This window comes from Oncorhynchus nerka, linkage group LG14 (assembly GCF_034236695.1).
Source record: "Oncorhynchus nerka isolate Pitt River linkage group LG14, Oner_Uvic_2.0, whole genome shotgun sequence".
NCBI classification, from domain to species: Eukaryota; Metazoa; Chordata; class Actinopteri; order Salmoniformes; family Salmonidae; genus Oncorhynchus; species Oncorhynchus nerka.
Window position 1 is genome coordinate 6476704 of NC_088409.1, and position 6603 is coordinate 6483306.

The 6603-nt window shown below is 47.7% G+C and overlaps 1 pseudogene; it reads left to right on the forward strand.

The window, feature by feature from the left end:
• LOC135575104 (WASH complex subunit 5-like) overlaps window positions 1-4492 on the forward strand; it is a 78399-nt pseudogene extending 73907 nt beyond the window's left edge.
• Window positions 4493-6603: the final 2111 nt, after the last annotated feature.

A 6603-nucleotide genomic window follows, 5' to 3' on the forward strand; every position in this document is an offset into this window, starting at 1 on the left:
GTAGAGGGCTGGGTTCCCCTGGGTCCTGATGGTAGTAGGTACCAGGTAGAGGGCTGGGTTCTGATGGTAGTAGGTACCAGGTAGAGGGCTGGGTCCTGATGGTAGTAGGTACCAGGTAGTGGGCTGGGTTCCCCTGGGTCCTGATGGTAGTAGGTACCAGGTAGAGGGCTGGGTTCCCCTGGGTCCTGATGGTAGTAGGTACCAGGTAGAGGGCTGGGTTCCCCTGGGTCCTGATGGTAGTAGGTACCAGGTAGAGGGTTGGGTTCCCCTGGGTCCTGATGGTAGTAGGTACCAGGTAGAGGGCTGGGTTCCCCTGGGTCCTGATGGTAGTAGGTACCAGGTAGAGGGCTGGGTTCTGATGGTAGTAGGTACCAGGTAGAGGGCTGGGTCCTGATGGTAGTAGGTACCAGGTAGTGGGCTGGGTTCCCCTGGGTCCTGATGGTAGTAGGTACCAGGTAGAGGGCTGGGTTCCCCTGGGTCCTGATGGTAGTAGGTACCAGGTAGAGGGCTGGGTTCTGATGGTAGTAGGTACCAGGTAGAGGGCTGGGTCCTGATGGTAGTAGGTACCAGGTAGTGGGCTGGGTTCCCCTGGGTCCTGATGGTAGTAGGTACCAGGTAGAGGGCTGGGTTCCCCTGGGTCCTGATGGTAGTAGGTACCAGGTAGAGGGCTGGGTTCTGATGGTAGTAGGTACCAGGTAGAGGGCTGGGTCCTGATGGTAGTAGGTACCAGGTAGTGGGCTGGGTTCCCCTGGGTCCTGATGGTAGTAGGTACCAGGTAGAGGGCTGGGTTCCCTGGGTCCTGATGGTAGTAGGTACCAGGTAGAGGGCTGGGTTCCCTGGGTCCTGATGGTAGTAGGTACCAGGAAGAGGGTTGGGTTCCCCTGGGTCCTGATGGTAGTAGGTACCAGGTAGAGGGCTGGGTCCCCTGGGTCCTGATGGTAGTAGGTACCAGGTAGAGGGTTGGGTTCCCCTGGGTCCTGATGGTAGTAGGTACCAGGTGAAAGCTGGGTTCCCTGGGTCCTGATGGTAGTAGGTACCAGGTAGAGGGTTGGGTTCCCTGGGTCCTGATGGTAGTAGGTACCAGGTAGAGGGCTGGGTTCCCCTGGGTCCTGATGGTAGTAGGTACCAGGTAGAGGGCTGGGTCCCTGGGTCCTGATGGTAGTAGGTACCAGGTAGAGGGCCGGTTCCCTGGGTCCTGATGGTAGTAGGTACCAGGTAGAGGGCTGGGTTCCCCTGGGTCCTGATGGTAGTAGGTACCAGGTAGAGGGCTGGGTTCCCCTGGGTCCTGATGGTAGTAGGTACCAGGTAGAGGGCTGGGTTCCCCTGGGTCCTGATGGTAGTAGGTACCAGGTAGAGGGTTGGGTTCCCCTGGGTCCTGATGGTAGTAGGTACCAGGTAGAGAGCTGGGTTCCCCTGGGTCCTGATGGTAGTAGGTACCAGGTAGAGGGCTGGGTTCCCCTGGGTCCTGATGGTAGTAGGTACCAGGTAGAGGGCTGGTTCCCCTGGGTCCCACCATGTGATTGGCTGGTCCTGACCCTGAGTGTGTCCATGTGATTGGCTGGTCCTGACCCATGTTGAGTGTGTCCCACCATGTGATTGGCTGGTCCTGACCCATGTTGAGTGTGTCCATGTGATTGGCTGGTCCTGACCCATATTGAGTGTGTCCCACCACGGGATTGGCTGGTCCTGACCCATATTGAGTGTATCCCACCATGTGATTGGCTGGTCCTGACCCATATTGAGTGTATCCCACCATGTGATTGGCTGGTCCTGACCCATATGGAGTGTATCCCACCATGTGATTGGCTGGTCCTGACCCATATGGAGTGTATCCCACCATGTGATTGGCTGGTCCTGACCCATATGGAGTGTATCCCACCATGTGATTGGCTGGTCCTGACCCATATGTAGTGTATCCCACCATGTGATTGGCTGGTCCTGACCCATATGGAGTGTATCCCACCATGTGATTGGCTGGTCCTGACCCATGTTGAGTGTGTCCCACCACGTGATTGGCTGTATTCTCCTGTTTGTCCAGGGATGACGTGCAGGAAAGCCACCGACCCGGTAGACTGGTCTCCTCTGGTTCTTGGCCTGCTCACTCTGCTGAAGCAGTTCCACTCCAGATACACAGAGCAGTTCCTGGCTCTCATTGGGCAATTCATACGCTCCATCATGGAACAGTGCACCAGGTACGTTTTGATTGATTAGGTGTTTGATTGATTAGTTGTTTGATTGATTAGTTGAGTGATTGATTAGTTGATTGATTGATTAGTTGAGTGATTGATTGGTTGAGTGATTGATTAGTTGTTTGATTGATTAGTTGATTGATTGATTAGTTGATTGATTGATTAGTTGAGTGATTGATTTGTGTGAGTGATTGATTTGTTGAGTGATTGATTTGTGTGAGTGATTGATTTGTGTGAGTGATTGATTTGTGTAGTGATTGATTTGTTGAGTGATTGATTTGTTGAGTGATTGATTTGTTGAGTGATTGATTTGTTGATTGGTTGAGTGATTGATTTGTTGATTGGTTGAGTGATTGATTTGTTGATTGGTTGAGTGATTGATTTGTTGATTGGTTGATTTGTTGAGTGATTGATTGGTTGATTGGTTGAGTGATTGATTGGTTGAGTGATTGATTTGTTGAGTGATTGATTGGTTGAGTGATTGATTGGTTGATTTGTTTTGTTGAGTGATTGATTTGTTGAGTGATTGATTTGTTGAGTGATTGATTTGTTGATTGGTTGATTTGTTGAGTGATTGATTTGTTGAGTGATTGATTGGTTGATTGGTTGAGTGATTGATTGGTTGAGTGATTGATTTGTTGAGTGATTGATTTGTTGAGTGATTGATTGGTTGATTTGATTTGTTGAGTGATTGATTTGTTGAGTGATTGATTTGTTGATTGATCGATTTGTTGATTGATTGATTGATTGATTGATTTGCCAGTTTAAAAACCTCACATATTCACATTAATTTTAAGAGCGTAAACAGTGATATCACAGTAAAGTCAGATGTATTTCTATATAATACATGTATTGCTAGTGAACGTTGCCCAAGGCTGCTATTTCAAACAGCTCTTTCTTGCAACAAAAAAAACTAACGTTCCCTCCATAGATCTAATCTGTATAAATACCATTTGAATGCTAAAAAAAATGAAGTACATTTTCGTGGATCACTGTGTTATTATATGTGGATTATATTCTGCTTCAAATGGAATGAAATGTAGATTTTGGGTAAATAATTATTTTCCAGTCAGAAGATCCCGGACATGCCGTCCGATGTGGTGGGAGCTCTGATGTTTCTGGAGGATTACGTACGCTACACCAAACTGCCTCGCAAGGTAGGATTAGATTAGGATTGGATTAGGATAAAATTGGATTAGGATTGGATTAGGATTGGATTAGGATTAGATTAGGATTAGATTAGGATTGGATTAGGATTGGATTAGGACTAGATTAGGATTGGATTAGGACTGGATTAGGATAGGATTAGGATTGGATTAGGATTGGATTAGATTTGGATTGGATTAGGATTGGATTAGGATCAGGATTAGATTCGGGTTGGATTAGGATTGGATTAAGATTGAGGACTAGATTAGGTTTAGGTTAGGATTGGATTTGGATTTGGATTAGGGTTGGATTAGGTTTAGATTAGGATTGGATTAGGACTAGATTCGGATTGGATTGGATTAGGGTTGGATTAGGATTGGATTAGGGTTGGATTGGATTAGATTAGGATTAGCAACAACACCCATGGGGGGAAAAATACTATAGATATTCATCTGGAATATTACATTTTACATGCATATAATAATCTGTTGTTTTTCTGTCTTTAAAGGTGGCCGAGGCCCACGTGCCAAGTTTCATCTTTGACGAGTTCAGGACAGTCCTGTGAAGATCTGGATAAAGGCCTCGAGTTCAGGACAGTCCTGTGAAGATCTGGATAAAGGCCTCGAGTTCAGGACAGTCCTGTGAAGATCTGGATAAAGGCCTCGAGTTCAGGACAGTCCTGTGAAGATCTGGATAAAGGCCTCGAGTTCAGGACAGTCCTGTGAAGATCTGGATAAAGGCCTCGAGTTCAGGACAGTCCTGTGAAGATCTGGATAAAGGCCTCGAGTTCAGGACTGTCCTGTGAAGATCTGGATAAAGGCCTCGAGTTCAGGACTGTCCTGTGAAGATCTGGATAAAGGCCTCGAGTTCAGGACAGTCCTGTGAAGATCTGGATAAAGGCCTCGAGTTCAGGACTGTCCTGTGAAGATCTAGACAAAGGCTTCTTGGTTTAACTTTCTGTTGATTCCTTCATTTTGACTTTAATTAATCTCTTGGTTATGTAATGACCTTTAATGTGCTAGTGCTTTAGTAACACTGTAAATAGTTGGATGGTTTTTAATAACATCATGTGTTACCAGCTTTGGTATAATGTCACTGTGGTAATATGTCATTAATTAAATACAAAAGAGGCTTTGAATAAATCTAATTGTATATAATTTTGTTGAATTTTTTAAATTTCATATAACATAACTTTTTTTTAAACATTTTAAAATCCAAGCAATTTACAGTAGTTTTGGTGTCTTTTATTTTGAAGAAATGTCTGGCTGGACTTCCTCCTTCTTCAATGAGACTGGATTCATTGGTCATCAACCTATTTCAGGTTACAAAAAACAGGCAAAATGTTGACAACTAGAAGACATCACCAGCATGTCAAGTAGAAGCTTAGCTCCCAGTGTCTCCCGTTTTTAATTCAACACAGGTCGCTTAGACCGTGGTGTTCTCAGTCCTTTCTCTCGTCTCCTGATCCAGATGCTGAACACAGGAATAAAACCACGAGGGGGAATGATTGGTATCTACTCCGATACCCGATGTTAATCTGTTCAACATGACAACATGGTAACTAATACATGTGGTGTCGTTACCTGAGTTTTAGACAAAGCAGTAATCTAAGTCCCCTGACTTGGTTTCAAGTGTCTGTGTAGGTACAGGGGTTACCTGACTTGGTGTCTGTGGGTATAGGGGTTACCTGACTTGGTGTCAGGGTGTGGGTACAGAGGTTACCTGACTTGGTGTCTGTAGGTATAGGGGTTACCTGACTTGGTGTCTGTGGGTACAGGGGTTACCTGACTTGGTGTCTGTGGGTACAGGGGTTACCTGACTTGGTGTCTGTGGGAATAGGGGTTACCTGACTTGGTGTCTGTGTGGGTACAGGGGTTACCTGACTTGGTGTCTGTGGGGTATAGGGGTTACCTGACTTGGTGTCTGTGGGTATAGGGGTTACCTGACTTGGTGTCTGTGGGTATAGGGGTTACCTGACTTGGTGTCTGTGGGTACAGGGGTTACCTGACTTGGTGTCTGTGTGGGTACAGGGGTTACCTGACTTGGTGTCTGTGTGGGTATAGGGGTTACCTGACTTGGTGTCTGTGTGGGTACAGGGGTTACCTGACTTGGTGTCAGGTGTCTGTGTGGGTACAGGGGTTACCTGACTTGGTGTCTGTGGTGTGGGGTTACCTGACTTGGTGTCAGGTATCTGTGTGGGTACAGGGGTTACCCTGACTTGGTGTCTGTGGGTACAGGGGGTTACCTGACTTGGTGTCAGGTGTCTGTGTGGGTACAGGGGTTACCTGACTTGTGTCAGGTGTCTGTGTGGGTACAGGGGTTACCTGACTTGGTGTCTGTCTGTGTGGGTACAGGGGTTACCTGACTGGTGTCAGGTGTCTGTGTGGATACAGGGTTACCTGACTTGGGTGTCTGTAGGTATGGGGTTACCTGACTTGGTGTATGTGTGGGTACAGGGGTTACCTGACTTGGTGTCAGGTGTCTGTGTGGGTACGGGGTTACCTGGAAACTTGGTGTCTGTGTGGGTACAGGGTTACCTGACTTGGTGTCAGGTGTCTGTGTGGGTACAGGGTTACCTGACTTGGTGTCAGGTGTCTGTGTGGGTACAGGGGTTACCTGACTTGGTGTCTGTGTGGGTACAGGGGTTACCTGACTTGGTGTCAGTGTCTGTGTGGGTACAGGGGTTACCTGACTTGGTGTCAGGTGTCTGTGTGGGTACAGGGGTTACCTGACTTGGTGTCTGTGTGGGTACAGGGGTTACCTGACTTGGTGTCTGTGTGGGTACAGGGGTTACCTGACTTGGTGTCTGTGTGGGTACAGGGGTTACCTGACTTGGTGTCTGTGTGGGTACAGGGGTTACCTGACTTGGTGTCAGGTGTCTGTGTGGGTACAGGGGTTACCTGACTTGGTGTCAGGTGTCTGTGTGGGTACAGGGGTTACCTGACTTGAGTGTCTGTGTGGGTACAGGGGTTACCTGACTTGGTGTCAGGTGTCTGTGTGGGTACAGGGGTTACCTGACTTGGTGTCTGTGTGGGTACAGGGGTTACCTGACTTGGTGTCTGTGTGGGTACAGGGGTTACCTGACTTGCGTGTCTGTGTGGGTACAGGGGTTACCTGACTTGGTGTCTGTGTGGGTACAGGGGTTACCTGACTTGGTGTCATGTGTGGGTACAGGGGTTACCTGACTTGGTGTCTGTGTGGGTACAGGGGTTACCTGACTTGGTGTCAGGTGTCTGTGTGGGTACAGGGGTTACCTGACTTGGTGTCT